General features: G+C 38.3%; 1 pseudogene; it reads left to right on the top strand.

The window, feature by feature from the left end:
- The window catches only part of LOC128933315 (inositol polyphosphate 4-phosphatase type II-like), a 130,951-nt pseudogene that overhangs the window by 80,792 nt on the left and 31,068 nt on the right, over positions 1-19,091 (top strand).

The raw sequence follows: 19,091 nt of genomic DNA, 5'->3' as shown, positions 1-19,091 counted from the left end.
ATTGGTTTGGTTTTTTCCCTAGACGGAGTTATTTGTGCACACGTTCAAGGACCAGCTGGTGAGAAGTGCCCTTCTTGCGCTGTACACGGCCCGGCCTGGCTGTGTGCTCAAGAAACCAGCTGTGCCCAGGAGCAGTGCAGAGGAAGGGGCTGATGCACAGCACCAGGACCATCCTGCTCACGTCAAAAGGCAGGACTCCATACCCCATCATTCTGAGTATGATGAGGAGGAGTGGGTAAGTGGACAGAAACCCTTGGCCAGTGAAACCCTACAAATTAGCATAAGCCACCTCAAGCCCTCAGTGTCCTTGTCACATGCCGTTGCAGGGGGCAAAGGGGTGCAAAACTGTAAAATTGTGCTTCTCAGATACATCGCAGATATGCAGATTTTGAAGCTAAATTGCAAGGCTTTGCCTAAGTACAGTGTACTGCTCTGAGACTGCCTAGTTGTGCATAGAACAGTGAAGGTGTTGAGTGTATTCTTGCCCAGACACAAGAATAGTCTTTGTTCTTACTTGGGTTGATTTTGCTAGTTGGGCAGATTTAAGGACTGGAACAGTACATGCTGTTCACAGGGAAATATTCTTTTCTTCCCCACCCCTTGCAACACCCCTCTCCAGCCCTCAGGCTGGAATCATTTTAAATACACTGAATTAACCCTCAGCCCATTGCCCCTAGACTCTGTTCTTAGAAACTGTCTGAGGTTCTGTAAAAGAATTAAATACAATGTTTAGATTTTAACATTCTTAGCATATCTTTCAAAGATATGTATTATTTATATGGCTGAAATTTTATAAATCAATTATTTTGGTGGATGTCTTCTTAATAGATCTGTTACTTTATTTCATACATACTCAAGCTATTTTTATTCAGTCCAGGCTCATGCTTTGAGTTCATCACTGTATTCTCATAGACGTAAAGGATGTCAGCATATTCATCTCTATTGTAAATAATTAATAACTTGTGTGAGCTATGGTAATCCACCTAAACTGTAATTTTTTTCCATGCCAAAAATAAAGGAAGAAGAATATATTTCTTCTAGAAGAAAGGCAAATATTTCCAGCCCCATGCCTTAAGTATTCATGAGATTTAAACAATAAATAGCTCATTATTTCATTTGTCCTCCAGCTTTAGAGCCTTTAATTCACTTTTTCTTGTTTTCTCAACAACCTGAGGGGTTGGAATGGTGGCTCTTTGCTTGAACTAAAGCCAAAATGTTTGTTTTTAGCTGTTGAAACATTCAGAGATATAAATAACACAATAGTTTTTGTAAAAGAGATAAATTTTGCACTGGAAAAAGTGGCACTTTGTGAAAGCTGCATTTTAATTTAGTACTGCAATTTAGCATCTCTGAAGAGAAGATAGCTTTGCTGTAATTCATAACTAAAAGCTGCCAGGTGCTTGGTCCTCACCTATTAAACTGTGTAAGTGGGTCATTTTAAACAGTATTCATTTTTTTCTGCTGAATTAGTAAAATTACCTTGATTCAAATTAAATGTATCTTTCACTGTTTTCTGAATTGAGCTGAGTCAGAGTCATTGTCAAACTTGAGACAGTATAAATTTTGGAGAAATTTTGTGATTTTTTCTGAATTTGAATGGTTAAACTTTTCAGTTATTTCTGTCAGTAGAGGTGATAATAATATGAGTTTTAATAATCAAATTGTGATTAGCACGATGGAAAGAGAAAGAATAAAGCCATGTAAAATTTGAAAAAACACTTAATCCACTGTGAAACACAACTATAAAGGGAAAAACTTTAATATATGTTGCTTTGTATGCACAATGCTCTATCCTCCTTTGCTGTTGTAGGTTTTTTCCTCACTATTATCAGTACTAAGTGTTATAAGTACTATTATAAGTACTAGTGTTACATTTTGCAGTTGGAACTTTAGTTTTGCCTGAAATCTACATCCTTAAACAACTCTTTAAGCTGACCCTTGAAGCAGCCCACGGGGGTGTTAATCATGCACATTACTTAAGATATTTCCTTTATCTCTGAACAGAGCTCAAAAAGGCCTTAAGGAATTATCTGAATATCCACTGAAATGAAGGCGACACAGCATCTTCAGAGTGCTTGGACGTGCAGATGCTGTGCCATACATGGCACAAGTAAAGCACGCAGCTGAAGTGGTGTGTATGGAGGGACAAGAAGTGACTGAGGAGCTCTGTGGTGAATTCAGAAAGGCTGAGAATCCTTTAAAAACAGAAACAGCCTCTGGGACTCCACTGGCTGGCAGTGTTTAGAAGGAAGACATCCAGTCAGGTGCAGTGACAGACAGGAGTGTCCATTCCTGCTCTCTGAAATGAGGAAGGTGTCCTAATTTTTAATGATACTTTCTGATCAGATGGAACTTAATTACAATTTTTTCAGTTGGATGAATGAAAGAGAATTATTTTACAGGTTCATTTTTAATTGTCCTAGGAGAGGTGCCCAGCTTTCACTGATGCCAAGGCCTGCCTTTCCATCTTTTCATCTGCTTAAGAAGATGAAAGGTCAGTGCTAGGCTACAGGAAAATATTCTGGAAATAGTAAAAGATGACAATAAGAAGTGACGAAGTGAAGGGAGATGGCCCATCTTAATTGATCAGCATCGAACTCCAATTTATTGATCCAACATGCACATTTTTATAACCGTGTTAATTAAGTTCATACATATTGCAAAACCCGAGCTCATCATTGGCTCAACCCCTCCTCTTGTTTTCAATACCTGTGGTTTGTTATTGAGACCAAAACTTGTTTTTCTCATCCTGTTATGAATGGTTCTCAAGGCCTCCATGTTTGTCACTGCTTTCCCATCACTATCCAAGGACAAGGTATTTACTTGTTATTAAAAACAAGCCTGAGAACTTTGCTGTTTACACCTGCCTTTTACTTTTCAATCAGTCGTATATTTTCATGGCCTTTTTTCCTTCAAGCCATGTCTGAGCAAAATTCTCCAACAAAGAAGTGGATTAATTTCTTCTCATGGAGAATCATAGAAGCCACTTGATTTTCAGTGATGGGAAACTGCAGTTTTACTTGAAAATTGTTCCTGCCAAACTGCAGAATTTCAACAACCTTCTTAGATAAATGTGACTGCCTTTGGTGCAGACAGAATAACATCTCAATGAATGATAAATAGATGCCTCTACATTTTCTATCAGCCCACAATCCCAGGAACCTCCTGTGTGGAGAAAAGGGGCTGTGAAACAGGCCCTTGCTCCCTCTCAGTTGCTTGTATATAAAAAAGCCAGATACATGATAGTAAGAGTGAGCTTTCTGTCAACAGATGTTTATGAATTTCGCTTCTAAACCCTCAGGGAATGTTTGTAGAATATTGTATAGAAATCATCTCAATGCTGGGTTAACAGTTGGTTTGAAAAAAGTGCTCTTTCCAGTGTGAAACAAGGGCTCATATTTGTGTTGCTTGTGCAATAACTCCAGATGCTCATTAAGAGCTTAATGCTTTTTTGGTGCAGGAATTAAGTTCCCCCATCACACAAAAGAAAAGGGAAATTAGATTACTCCAACTTCTCTGAGCAACCTCACTTGCACATTCCTCAGCAACTTCAGTGACTGAAAGCTCTGAAGCTCCCTTATATTCTGGAGGATTCTTCATAGAATCCTTCTCCCCAGAATTATGCTTGTGGGTGGTAAAAATCAGTAGTTTCACACATATTGTAAATGTTTTTTCAGGATTGCTTGGAGTGCATAGAGGAGGAAACTTTTGAAGGCATCTATACCTGCCCTCAGTCTTTTGTGTCCTCAGGAGGAGGGAGCAGGGCATAAGATAAGATCCCTCTAGTCAGGCTGAAGTGAGGCATATAGTTGAAAAGCGACATTAGATTTAAATGTTTGCCTTAGCAGTGGCTCTAGATTTGCCTCCACTCAAAATCCAAGGGTTGCCATTTATATGAAACTATGCTATTTCTCTGAGTTCTCAGTTTTCTTTAACCTTCTCTCTTGGTATTTTTGCAACTTCATTTTTCTGCCTGAAGACCTGACAAATACATAATGCTTCTGGCTCTGTAAAATACAAAACAAAGCAGTCATGTTAAATTCCCATTTTTAACCCTCAAGCATACTCTGGTTGCTCTCCAATACTTTCAGAATGACTCAGCATTGAAACATATTGGAGAGGGAAGGGTGGTTTCTGTGGGTTTGTTATGGTTTGGTTTTAGTCTGATTGCTTGTCTTGTGAACAGCCTCATTATTTGTATGGCTTGGTTTCTTCCTTCTTATTCAGTGCTGCAAAAGTAGGTGCAAAAGCTTTGATTTCTGCAGCATCCAGCACCTGAAGGACCCTCCCTATATCTCTGATCCATAACAGCTCTGTCTTATGCTCCACATGATTTCTTTTCCTCTCTGCTTGTACAGAACTTTTTCTACCTCTCTATTACACCCCTAATTCTCCTATTGTAAACTCAGTTAAGTGTGGTGGTTGCAGTTTATGTGAGAGGTGAGGAACAAAACTGAAATTGTGTTAGCTAATAAATATGCCATGACAGCAAGTTTCTCATTCTAGTCCTTGAATTAACATTTTCTTCAGCAGAGTAACTGATGTGATAAAATACAGGATATGTTAAATTATCAAAAAGAGGTTATTAAACACTGTGACAAAACTGGCCCACACAAGGTTTCATTTGTCAAGCTTTGAGTGTGTCTGTACTCTTAAGGTATCATTTAAATAGACAAGCTGCTCAGTTCCTTGCTATTAGACCTGAAACTTTGTCTGCATTATGTCGAGTTTGAAGCACTTGTGCACAGTGTCTAAAACCATAAAAGTTTGGGTTCATTTACGCTGCAAGAGAATCTCCATGAAAAAGGCTCAGGTTGGTAATAGGCTGAAGGATGAGAGGAGCAGTCGTATGCTAACATCATGAATAACTTACTATTGTCCCTTTTTGGTTTTTTTCTTCAGTAACATGCAGTGATAATTCTGGTCTTTTCAGGACAGGGTGTGGGCCAACGTGGCAAAGAGTTTGAACAGCCTTATTTGCCATGGTGGACAGGCTGCTTGAAAAGGACAACATCAGCAACATCAAAGAGGGTGAAAATGAGCCTTCAGCAGAAGATTGCAAAGTGTTGCATACAGGCGGTAAGCAACCTCCCCTAATTTTTTATTTTTTAGTCATTGACAAGAGTAAATAAAAATTTGCACAGCTACAGAAAAGTCATCTAGAGAAGACTCCATAGTATCTTTGATGAGAGGGCTAATGGCAAGGTTTACACATTTGTGGGAGGTTATTTATCAAAGTACAGCTTTAATGTGTGCTCAGACTGCTTGCCATGCTCAGTTGTTTGTGCTAGAGTGTAAACCTTTTGAAACTACAGTCTTTTCTTTTTGTAGGCTGATGTAATTTAATTTACTTAAGATTTTACTTGCGTGTAGTATTTTGAGGAAAAAAAAAATTGGACTGTGTCTTGCCCCATAGAAAACTTGTAAGGAAAGGTGAACATTCTGAATCAGTGTCATTCTCCTGCAAATGCTTCTGCTTTTCTGAGGTGATATACTGATTTTTATTTTCTGATTTTATAAAATTCATTTTTACCTGGATATACCTGTCAGCCTGTGTCAAAAGGTCAAGTGGAATAATTCAGTGGGATGATGTAAAGAAAATTTTGTGACAAGGGTCCTTGTCACCTTCTGATCTTCTCCTTCTCATCTTCTGATCTTCTCCTATGATTCATGTTTGCATTCTTGATGCATAGATTATATCTGCTTAATAAGTCTAATGAGATTTTCTAGTCTGAAAGTGTGTTGCAATAAATGAAACAGATCCTTAGTGATAGTGGTAGTAGTCCTAATGGAAGGACATCAGAGCCAACCTTTGTGCCACTCTTCGGCTAAATAAATCAACTCCCCATACAAAACAACAAACCAACACAACTGCTTTATTTTATACAGTTTTGTATAGTTTCAACTTTCTTTTTTTTCATTGTGCATTTTATCCTGTGTCTTCCCTTACATGTTCTCCATGGAATTTAATTACATCATTTTATATAAAGAGTTTTAAAGTTATCAGTACTCACTTGTAATTTATTTCTTACACAACAAGAATTAAAATTACTTTTAAAGTTTTATGTCATTTGTGTAGTACTGGTGAGATCTGTGAATTCTGGTTGTAGTATTGATTTTTAATGCAGCTGTAACATCTGCATTTTGCCAGTGTGAGAGGTTTATGCTGCAGTCCTGGCATCCTTGTTTTCAGTGCAAGATGTGTTGGACTTGATTTTGTATGATTTGTTCAGAGAGCAACTTATTCCTTATCTGTTGGGTTCTCTAAGTTTCTGTCTACCAGGCATGTAATGTTAGACAGGAGGGTGATATAATCTCTGCTCTCTAGTGAAGGCTTGCAGGTGAAAAATATCAACACAGCTTTCTACACCTTTCCTGCCTTCCTCAGAGAAAGTACAAATATTTAACAGCTAGGTAGGTGTAGTTTTGAACTTGGGAGAATCCTTAGATGGTGGACCTTTTACAGACTTTTACAGACTTTTCCCTAATTTCCTTCACTCTCTTCAACCCCCTGAGTATCTCCTCTGCTATACGCCATGTTATGGATTTAACCAGCACAGGCAAATGAAATATTGGTTACAACTTTTAGGTCACAAGCCAAAAACAAAAAAGGAAAAAGCAAAGTTGCATCATTTAAAGTACTGTAATAAGGCAGCCATCAAGTCATCAAGTAGAATGAAAGGTAGCTCTTGCTTAGCAATAATGATAATAGTGATGGTTAGAAAATTTTAGATGAGCTTCATCCAGCTGAGAGGTTGTCTTCTGGAGCTGGTGGGCCAAAGACACAAAAAATATCCAACTGCTATGATGCTGGAATAAATCCTTGCTTTTTTCTTCATTTCAGAGCCATCCCTATTTCTCTTGAATAAGTACAGGTGTCCTTCAGTGAGAGCAGTGCTTTTGTTGAGCTGTCCTGAAAGTTCTCTAACACTCCCTCACATGAGAGCTGCAGAGATTTGTGGGGCAAACTGCTGTGTTTTCATGTCCTTTTTGAGTAAGACATCGTTTTAGGAATGCCTTGGACAGTTTATAGGACTTTCAAGGTCACATAGAGATGGAGACATTTTAAAATTGCTTTCTTTTATAGGACTAACTTGAAAGATGGAGCTTTCCGAAGAGCTTTCCAGGTGTGTGCCAAAGTTGGTTCCCTAATGATTTTCAAAACTTTGGGGCCAGAATTTTTCATGCTTGACTTCTCTATGAGAGTGTGGGTGTAGATGTTTGTTTTTCTCTGTGTCTCCCTCTCTGAAATTTAACATGAAACCCTAAGGCTGCACCGTGAAGCAACTACACAGAGGTTGAGATTCCAAGTTTACAGTTACAAATTTGGCTTTAATTCTGCTTAATTTTAAACTTGAAGCCTGATTATGAGTTCACAGCATTTTCCTAGATACAAAATCACACTGTGTATGCCCATAGATACATTTCTAAAATAACAGACTTTTGCACTACTTAAAATTCACAAACGTGACATAAATGAAAATCTTGCCACATCTTGCTTATATATTATACATAATTTGAGCATATTTGAGCATAATGTATTTCATTAATACTGCAAATATATGGCACAGGTTGATCTTTAAGTCTGAAACTGCTCTAGTTGATACTCAGAGAAATTGGGCTGCTTTTGTAAGAAAAAAGAATGCAGAGTTTTGAACAAAATAATAACAAATATGCCTTGAAGTATGAGATTAAATTTTTGCTTATTTAGTGAACCTGACTGGTTTTTTGTAGCATATAGCAATGAAAGACCTTTCAAAAAATGCACATCTGTTCATTTTAGATGATAGAAAATATTATGACAATATTTTGATACAATAGCATCTTCATATAAATTTAGATATTGTTGTAACATATATTCAGAGTTTCCTAAAGTAGGTTGATATTTGCAGTCTCAGTGACTATGGCATTGTGTGATCTTACTCTTTTTTTTCAAACATGTTTATATTTGTTGTTTGGAATCTTTGTAATTGGAGATACTGGAGCACTTTTTTTTCCTGTACTCTACCTTTCAATGTGAATTATACCTTCCTTAGCCTTAACTTTTCATGCAGTCTGACCTTTGAGTGTATTCTAAAGACTGAATTTGAGTTACAGTTACCAAGGTAACATGCTATGGTTTCATCAGTCGCAGGATTATGAATCCTCTGCAGGATAAATCAGGAAGAGTAGAAGGATTTTTAAGGAGAGGGCTTTTTTGTTGTTCTTCTGACTCTAGTCTGGTTTGCCTTGGAGAAATATGTGACAACATTAAATTCTTTTCACTTTTGCCTTTTCGTTTTCCGTGAGAGTTGTGATGTGAAAGCCTGTCCTGCAGCCTTAGAAGTGCCAGTGGAACACAGCATTGGCTCTGGTGCTGGCACAGCCCCGACAGATGTCTGTGCTTGGCTGCTGCGTGTGGCTGTTGTTTCTGTCTGCTGCTCGTGCCTCCCTTCAGAGCTCCCACCCAGCCGTTCCCTCGCTGCCTCTGCGTGAGGACTCCCCCATTTGATACACACAGGATCCACCTAGCATCACAAACAATTTGAGTTGCCAGTGTGATTGCACCTGGATTTTGCCTTTAAGTGAATTATGGAATCATGAGCTCCGTGAACTGGCCCTTGATAACCTTCAGCATAGGTTTGCAAAGAGCACCTGGGGAACATTGCCACATTTCCTAGCTGGAATTACAGGAAACTTCTGTTCATACTCACATTGCTACAGACATATGTGGGTTTATTTTTCTTGTATTATCTCATACCTGTTGGGGACTATATAAGTTTAGATTCAAAATTTCGGACTTTCATTGCCCTGGGGATGGGGACTGCATCCTTTCATTGCATCCCTTCCAATGCAGGCTGGTAGAAGTGGGAAATAAAGCTATGTTCTGTGGGAAATAAAGCTGTGTTCTAGTTTTATTTGAATCTTCAGAAAAGCTTTTATTATAAAATATTGTTTAGTCATGAAGATGAAAAATTTTTCTGTGGCCTGTGTCCTTGAGTAGCAGACACAATTTATTTAGAGCAGTCACATGTGAAAAGCTTTCTCTTTCCTTCCTCTTCCTCACATTTTTCCTTCCTTTTCTTTGAAGCTTTTTTTTACATAAGTTTTACTTATGCTTTTTTCCCCCCTTTCCCCCTCTCTTCTGTGTCATCCTTTTCTTTTTGATAGGATCCTTATCTGGGCTGAATGTAGCCCAGCAATACAAGACAATCCCCTTCAGCAGTACTTTCTCTAAGTACTTTGGCTAAAAACAGAAGCTGAAAAATATGTAAGGGAAAGACTATTTAACTGAATCAACAAACTAAAACAAGATATAAGAATATTTAGTTGCACAGCATTCACAGAACCTTCCTATGTTTAAAGTGTATTAGATTTTCTTAGCTTTGTCTTTTATTACCTTTGTCTTCTCTTTCTGTTTTCACTCTGACTAAGCATGCTGAGATGCTCATGTAGGTATTATTGGATGGTTTTGGGTTTAGCTATTAATCCATGTGACAGTGGAGAAAATCTTGGATGCCTGCAGTGGAATAATAAATCCCAAGAATTCCAAATATCTGGACACCCAAACTGTGCAAAGCAAACTGCTGCCTTCAAGTGCAGGAACACCAGGAAATCTTATTCAGGTTTTTATTGTTCCTGCAAGAACTGCTGCAGCATTGTGAGTACAAAGCCTCCTCCTTTTTCAAAGAGCTTAGCCCTCAGCTGGAGTTCAGCTGAGTTCCAAGAGCTGCGTGGCAAAATAAAGAAATAAGGCACTGACCTTTTTATGGTGCAAAGTTGAATATGTGCAATCTTCTGTCTTTTTAAACCTCCCTTTAAAAAAAATAATTAATTCAAAGACTGTTCCTTTCCTAAGTCAGTAAAATCAAATTCTGGGTTAATTATTTCATGCTGATTTTAGGGATTTACTGCTGCTGTGTTGGTTGGTTGGTTTGATTTGCCTGCCTTTTTCATTAAAACAGAGTTTGTCTAATGATCACTTTGTGATATAAAGAAAACTCATTTATGTTTTTTTACCTCTATTATTTCAATTCTATCATGGAATATTTTTATGATCAGGTAGTGAGTGATTAATTTAAGTGAAACGTTACCTCGTGGGTATCTGCTGTTACATTTATATATCACATTTATATTTGTATTTCTTACATTTGTATGGCTGTAGTGCCCCCCTTTGCTTTAAGGGCACAACATTATGCATTCTTCTGCTTTTTCTTTAAGGTTTGGTTTTTTAACTTCATACCATTCAAGTTTTGAAGTGACTTAAAGCAATTTATGGATTTTAGGTGGCACAAATAGCAGTGACAAAATTGGCTTTTTTAATCTGTTGCTAGGACTAAAGGAGATAGGAGTACTATGCTGAAGCATCCTTTTTGGTTACCAGCATATTTTAATGAGCATTTCAGTGGACCTGACTTTGAAAAGACCAGAAGCTTGCTTTTCTGCCAAAGTTTATCAAATTTAACGTGTGGTTTGACATATTGCAACTTGGATATGAGCACGCAGAACTGACTAGCTGGGTGCTAAGCAGGTCATTTGCCTGCGCAGCCTGTTGATTTTAGGAACATGGGGCTGAAGGGCATTTTCCAGTAACCAAAGGGCAAATCCTGTCACAGACTGAGCTGCCATCACTCTCTTGGCAATGAACATGGAATATTTACTCAGTGCTTTGTGGAACATGCACTTTTGTTTTAATCTCATTCTAACTGCATAGCAGTGGTACTGTCCTTTTAGTTTCATCCTTTAATTTTTTAATTTAGTATGTTTGGTTTTCATGCCTTGTTTTAGTTTCCCGTGGCTGACTAGCTCTATTTTTGTGCTGAGTTTCTTTGCTTTATCAGGAGACTCTGACAGTTCTTCTGGATGCTAAGCGTTCCAAACTGACAGGCTGCCCATGTCATTTTAGCAACCTGACAGTCATCCTGGAGTCTCCTTGTCGCTTCTGTTCTTGCTTCTAATCTCCTTTTTTCAGATGGTCACTCATTCAATTAATTCTTCACCCCTTCAAACAATTTTCCTCTGTGATTTTAATTTAAAAGAAAGTTGAGATCCGAAGGCTCAATGTGTGTGAGTCCATGAATGTGTTAAAAGCAATAATTTGTGTTATTCCTTTCCTGAAGTGATTCTACAAAGGTATTCTGAAAGATATCTTATTCTAAAATGTATACAATATGATTTACTGAGTCACTCTAAGAGAACTCTACTTTAGACATGTCAGGTCCCTTTGCAAATAATGTCTATTTATGAATTGCATTGGTATTATATATTTATGCCTTGCATACAAGACAATCTTTGATACACTTTTTTGTCTACCTTATTTCTAAACTCGTCTGTGTTTTGCAGCAGCCTCTGGTTGTTCTTTTGCTTTTATTCCCTGGAATAAACACCACAGTTAGTTCTTGTTATTTTCTCCTCATGAAGAGGGGAAATCAAGTTGCTGCTCAGTCTTTTTCATCAGCTTAAGGAGATTAAACTCTAAATCTTGGTAGCTCTGCACTGCAAGCTCTCCATTTTTCCAGCAGCCTCTCTAAAACGTGTACACCAGCTTTTGGCACACAGTGTGTCATCACTCTGTTAGCCAATGACATGTATAAAATCACCTGGAGCTTGTGCCTGGGGGTGGCTCATGGTCTGCTTTGTCAGGATGACACTCGCTTCAGAACTGCTTTTTTCCAGGGAATGCTTCCTCAGTCTGTGTTACTCATGGTTAAATATGTGGTAAAACTCATGTTGTCTGACCACAAAGTTAACAAAGAGCTCGTCTGATTCTCTGTGCATGCTCTGTCCTTGTTCCCCTTTCCTGCTCCTTGCTTTCTCTAATTTCTCCCAGCTTTCAAAGCTCTCTCCAGTCTTCTTGGCTGCAGTTTTATTAATTTATGTGTTTTTCTGGAGCTCAGCCAAATTGACTGGCAACAGGCAGCTGTCTTCTGCCTCAAGAACTTCCTCAGTTCTAATGAGGTTTTACTGGCCTGACTCAGAATGTTACCTGAAACAACCCGCTGCTGTCTTGCACCTAATTACAACAGATTGTAATTATCATTGATTCTAAATTACACTGATCTACAGAAAATATGAGCCAATTGTAGACTGTTGCATTGTCAGTTGCATTCCCAACTTTTATATAGATTCTTCCAGAGTGTTGATTTCCCTCATTTCAATCTGTACAATCAAACTGAGATGTAGATTCTGAAGGAGGGGGATTTATTTATTTGTTTTTATTATTTGCTCAACTTAGGGGTAGGCAAAGCCATATGCAGCTACAAGGCAGGTCTGATTTTATTAAATCGTATAAAATTCAGGAGTGACTGGGATTATTGGGCAAGTTTGTGTAAGGTGTTCCAATTCTCCTCCATTCCTAGTTATCACTGTTTCATTTGTAATGTATTAAGGAATCACATTTTTCAATCATTTAATGAGTGTTTTTTTTAATATGCCTAGCATGTATTTTTACAGAGAAAAACATGTTTCAAAATAGTCTGCATCTCTCTGATAGAAATAGCTAAAATGAGTTCAAAATCTCTAAATGTTTAAAGAGAACAACATAGAATCTAAAAAAAAAGGAATATGGTCTGAAGCTTTTTATATTTCCAGCCTGCAGATTAAGTAGGTGATACCCTTCCAGAAACCTATTTGTTATTGTGTTTTGCCCTCCAGCACCCACCTTTTCTTAATTATTTGGTTATTCTCTCTGGTTTTGCATTTTTGATGCTATTTCATTTCTTACATAGCCAGTTCTGAGTCCTGAAAGGAGACTCCATCGCCACTGTATTAATCTCTGTGTGCTAAATGAGGTTTTATGTGTTTCCCTGTGTACTCTGTTTGTGACACTTGAATACCAGTTTTACAGGGATGCTGGGACTGTTAGAAAAGGCCATTGTTTCAGAGTGCAGTTGGATTCAGGCCAGGGATTTAACCCCATTCCCAGTGGTAAGATGGAATCCTGCTTATAAGTATGTTCTCCAGTGGCATTTGTGGTCCCACAGTGGTCTGGGGAGAGCTGCAGGGGTTGTTTTAAAGGGAAGGGTGATGTGCACAGCTGCTACTGCCATCCTTCCTAGTAAAGAAGGGTTTTTCACTGCAAGTTTTCCACTCTGGAGCAGATGACCTGTTGTGTTGTAGGTGACTGGTACGAGCAGCTGTACCCACTGGTGGTCACGCTGAAGGACTGCTTGGCAGAGGTGGTGACCAGGACCAAGCAGTCCATGGCCTTTGTCCTGCTCCAGGAACTTGCCTGTGGCTTGCCCCAGTGCCTGATGCTGACCCTGAGGAGAGACATCGTCTTCAGCCAAGCAGTAGGTTGTCTTGTGTCACTCACTTCCTTCTGTTGCTCTAATTATAAGCATACTCTTCACGCCAGTGTTTGTGGGTTTCTTTCTCTTTTTTTTTTCTTACAATTTGATACAGCTTTTTCATTTATTTTCCATGATATTCACCTAAATAATTTATAATGTGGTAAGAAACTAAATAGTAAGTAGAAATCCACGGTGCTTCTATCACTGAGTCAGAGCAGCAGGTCTGCAGTGGACTGAAAAAGTTGGCTAATCCTGCCTTTGCACAAAGTAATATCCAGAAATTTATTTTTAGACTTCCTAGATGATATAGTTCTCAAGTGTAGCTTTGAATATATCCTGCTGATATTCATAATCACAGAATCACAGAATAAGTAGGGTTAAGGGACTCTGGCAATCATCCAATCCAACCCCCCAGTCCAGCCAAGGCAGGGTGACCTAGAGCAGGTGATACAGGAACACGCCCAGGTGGGGTTGGAATGTATGCAGAGAGGGGCACCCAAATTCTTCTTGGTCAGCCTGTTCCAGTGCTCTGCCACCCTCAGTATAAAGGAGTTGTTCCTCATGTTGAGGTGGAATGTCTGGTGTTTTAGCTTGTGGCCTTTGCTCCTCGTCCTGCTGCTGGGGACCATTGAAAAGAATCTGGCACTTGCTCCTTTGAGGTATTTGTGTGTATTAATGAGATCCCCTTCAGTCTTCTCCAGACTGAACAGCCCAGCTTGTGCAGTCTCTCCTCATAAGAGAGATGCTCCAGACCCAAATCCTCTTTGTGTTCCTTCTCTGGACTCTCTCCAGTAGCTCCTTGTCTTTCTTGTCCTAGTGAGCCCAGAAATGAACGCAGCACTCTAGATGTGGCCTCACGGGGTACTGGCTAGGCAGCATCCAAGCCAGGGAGATTTTTTCTCCTGGTCACCTTGGAAACAGGGATGAGATTATTTGTTTTCAGTTTGTGGCAGTGTTTTAAGTGTTTAAATACTATTAGCATGTCTTTCCTTAGAACTGTCTTTTCTTGGCAAATAACTGAAGCTCTTTATGTCTTCTCCTGTATATCATGTTTTTTTCAGATAGATTTTTTTCTAAATATTTCACTTAATTTTTCTCTTAAGTTGTATGTTGCAGCTGCCAAGGAGATTCAGTTACATTAGATGTTGAACCACTTTCAAATCCATCATAATTCACATGTTTAATTCACATAATTCACATCATAATTCACAGTCTTGCATGTTTGAAGCCTGACAAGTGAGGTTCTGGTCTTATTTATGTCAGTGTAAATAACACACAATGATACAAAACAAATTAAGCTTATCTAATATACCTTAACAGAATATTTCACTACTTTATACACCCCAAAAAAACCCATCAAAATAATTATTATGAAATCATGTACTTAGTCACTAAACAGAAATACCTATGCTGATTTCTCAAATATGTAGGTGCTACCTCTGTTGTGTATAATGATAGCAAGCCTCATTTTAACTGTTTGTCTTGTAACAGTTGAAATGTCTTGTATCTGTTTGTCTTGTAACACTCTTGCACGTGTTTTAATTATCTTTACAGCTCGCTGGATTGGTCTGTGGTTTTGTAATCAAATTGCACACAGGTTTACATGATCAAGGATTTTTACAACAGCTTCACACTGTTGGATTGCTGGTGCAGTATGAAGGACTCCTTAGTACATACAGTAAGTATTGCTCTTGGACAAAGTTCCTTATGTTCCCTGCCCAGAAGTTACCCAGGAAGTTCTTATTTTAACCTCTGCTCTGTTTCCAATAATTTGGCTTGCTGAATCAAATATTGTCCTTACAAGATAGTAGACTTGCACATAATAGCACAGCTGAAGTCATTGATACTGTGTTGTTAATTCTGCAGCAAAAGTTATTAATCTGTTTCATTCTGAGTTGCTCAGAGAACATGGCCTGCTTATTGTTCCATGCAGACCTGACCCAAAATAGCAGGTTTATAAAACTAATGCAAACAGAAGATTTAAACACTTACTGCTTTTATCAGCCTCAGCCCTGATCCCCAGTGCTGATAATGTGAAGATAGCCTGAAAACAGTTTCATAGTTTGTTACACATGCCATTATTTGGTATGTATTAAAAAGGAAATTTGGAAGGAGAAATTGCCTTATGTTTCAAACTTTGAACTAGATCTACTGGAATCATTCCCTGAATCAGAGATTTTGACTAAAGTAGAGGAATTTAGCATTTGTGCAGCTTTTTTATGCAGTTGCTCATTTGGAGATAGCTGTCTTCTCCATTTTGCATGACGCTTGTTTTTATTCTCAAAACCTTTGTCCTCCATCAGCAGGAAAGCATTTTGAAAACTTTCAGAATAGACAAAAATGGCTTTTCTGAGGTTATTTTATGCCTATATAGAGCAGGCTGATTTTCAGAATTGCTTAATTCTCATGGTTATCATTTAGGCCACAGAATTATCAGCAGTTCAAGAAATTAGTCTGGTTTTATGTAGGTTACTGTGGATTTAGAACTGTGATTTTTAGATGCACAGACTGGAAAATATATTGCTTTGCCCTGACCTATACAGTGACTGATCTGCCAACTCTGTTAATAGTCTCTTTAATCTTTTCATGTAGGTGAAGAAGCAGGGATGCTTGAAGACATGGCTGTGGGCATTTCAGATTTGCAGAAAGTAATGTTTAGAGTAATTGAAGCCAAGTCAGAAGATTTTTTGCCTAATATAAGTGGAAGGCGGTAAGAACTTTGTTTCTTGGAGCCCAGGAAACTGAGCTGCAGTTTTAATCTGTAGCCCATGAAACCCGTCTAATGGCTTTCTTGTTGCTGAGTTCTGTTTTATTGAAAGTGCATTGTTTTACTTTTTAGAAGGTGAGTTAGTAGGGATTCTAAAAGCCAGTAGGCTCTGGGTTACTCTCCTGATAAAAAGCAAAAGTTCCAGTTACTAATACAGATTAATCTGAGCAATGTCTGTGTTGTGCAGAGCTGCTGATGCATTATTCACACATGGATATTGAATCCTGGACAAGTGACAAGGCCATTATTTACAAATGTGGTCTCTAACTGAGAAACTTTGCTTTTGAATGTCCTGAATTTGTATTTCAGCATGAGAAATGAAATTGCAGTTCCAAGAGTTAGGCCTTGATTGTTTTTAAGATGGAAACCAAAAAACTCCGATGCCACTTAGTATTAAAAACTTAGTAGTCACTTTTAAGAATGGAAGCCTTTTTTAGCTGCTGAAAATCACACAGGACATAGGCAGTCTCAGAAATCCTTGCACAAAATCACTTATCCTTTATGAATCTCACGTGAGTACTGCTGAATGTCAGGACATAAACTGCAATACTCCATTAATTTTGGCTATTTGAGGGTTAACAAGATTGGAATGGATTTTTCATCTTTATTATTATTCTAGTCTGAAGCTCCAAATAGTTTTATTTTGCAAAAATCACTTTCTTAATAGTATCATTGCTCTTAAGATGACTGCAAATTAAATTCAGCTAAAAGCAGGAACTTTTAGAAAATATATGTTTCCTCTGAAGGGGGCTTTCACCACTGATTTGCTTAATTAATCTGGATGATTCACTCTCATCATATGGGCTGTCTGAGAAGGGATTGAATAAATTACAGGAAGGCTGGAATATGAAAGGCAATACATTGGGAATAATTAAAATTAAAAAAAATTTAAAAATAAAATCTACAAGGTTTATGTGGAGGAGTCCCATTCCTCTTAGAGCTGTGATAAGACTGCTCCTATCAAACAAATTGGAAGTCAACCATAAAAAGAAAAGATGAAAAGGTGAAAATCTAGTTATTTTCTAATAATTTTTTTAGAAACCCTCCATTTTTATTTTGGTTGTTATATGGTATGGCTCAATAAATGAGAGTGAAAGACTGTAGAAATGCAAGACAGAAAAATCAAACTACAAATTCTTATCTTGAAGAGTCAGCATATTTACTTGTAATTGTTTTTTCTAGGAAAGTGCTTAAACCTGACATTCTGTGTACACAAACAAATCAATCCAAAGTGTGTGGCACTGTCTAGCAGTGCACTGATCATCTGATGTGGGTGGTAGACACCAGCCACCCAGGGGAGGTGAAATTCTGTTCAGGAACTCACATTCTTTTATTAGAGGCCATTCTTTTATTAGAGGCGCTTTTGGAACATTCTTTACAGAATCACAGAATATTTTGAGTTAGAAGGGACCCATATGCATCATCAAGTGCAACTCCTGGCCTTGCACAGGGCTTCCCAAGAATCACACCCCGTGCCTGAGAGTTCAGATGCTTCTTGAACTCTGTGAGGCTTGGTGCTATGACACTTCCCAGGGGAGCCAGTTCAACCTGCTCAACCATTCTCTGGCTGAAGAAACTTTTCCTGACAATCAAGAACCCCATCCTCACTCTTGTTTTCATTTTTCCTAGTGAACATTACATTATAGAGGTCCAGCTCCCAGCAAAGATGTTTGAGCTGCTGCCACAAGAGATTAAAGAGGGAAAGCTGCTTCGCATGTATCCAGTGCTCTTTAATGTTGGAATCAATGAGCAGCAAACACTGGCAGAGAGGTAAGGAAAAGTCACGTTGCATTTTCTGTCCAAGTACTCCATGCTGGTACAGGCTATCTCTCAGGATTAGAAACAAATCTTCTTTGTTATTTGCTCTTAGACAATCTCACATTGACTCAGTGTGTATTTTCAAAGGTATTAAAGGAAATAAACACAAGCTATGAAGCAATGTAGAACAGTGAAAAAGTCCAGATGAAGATAAGATCATAAGCAGGGCTTCGTTTCACAGGGTTGGTGCCATGTTTCTCTTGGATACAGGTGCAAAATGGATTTCTATTTCAGATGCAGAATTTTGGTTGTATGCAGTACTCTGAAATTCTCACACAAGTTTGAAATTTCAAAATTCTTACATCTTGAAGATGGGTTTGAAGAGACCAAACAAGTGATAAGCTAGAGAAATTAGTACTCCTCTGCAACAGATTGCTGGAAATTAATTAATTAGTATAATAATAGTCATGGATTCACCAACGTACTAATTTTCTCTTCCAAGAGAAGGGTATCTGTCAGTCATGTTAAATTACCACATTTGTGCAGGGCTAAAACTGCAAGGTAGAAGTCAAGATGTCAATACAGACAGCTACTTTGTTAAAACTTCTTTTCTTTTAGCTGCTTTTATTAACAGAGCATCCAAAATACCTAATGCTTATCTTGAGGTTGCATTTGCTCTAAGCCAAAAGCTTATAGCAAAGCTGTAGCTGGAGTAATGGAGGGAGACAGTGAAAATCCTTAACCTGGGTAATAGGCAAGAAGTTAAACACCACAGGATTTTATCTCCTGTTCACTGTTGACAGCCAAGTAAACCCAGTCTTTTAAAGAAGTCTACTAAAGAATGCCATCAGGCAGCTTTGTGAATGTTTATGGGACACTTTTCCAAGTTGAGTGGTGATATGTGAGAAAATTTAGGCAGAAAATTGAAATGGGAGACATAGACTGAATCTAAAGACAGTAAAATGTGGCATTTTACTGTGAAAGAGCTGGATAGCTGGTTAGAGGACTTGGAAACTTCTTGAAAATGAAAATAGGTTATTCTGATGACATAAAGAGAAAAGTGCTGAGAGGAGTGACGTGGCCAAACTCATAATGTGCAAAACCAACAAAATCAGTCATCAGACACTCAAAAAATAAGAGGTAATACATGATGTGGTAAGCAAGAAGCAGGCTGGTGGGAGCTTACACGAGTGAGATAGGCAGGAAGGACTGAGTTATGAATAGTCTGAGGAAAAATTTGACAACATTTAGAAATAGCCTGATTACCTGGGGGCTTGTAGAGGAGTTGGTATGAA

The sequence above is a fragment of the Melozone crissalis genome, unplaced genomic scaffold (assembly GCF_028551555.1).
Source record: "Melozone crissalis strain CALT ecotype California unplaced genomic scaffold, PUWL_Pcris_2 ptg000009l_1, whole genome shotgun sequence".
Lineage (NCBI taxonomy): Eukaryota > Metazoa > Chordata > Aves > Passeriformes > Passerellidae > Melozone > Melozone crissalis.
The sequence above is the reverse complement of the archived record's forward strand: the minus strand, read 5'-3'. Positions and strand labels throughout refer to the sequence as shown.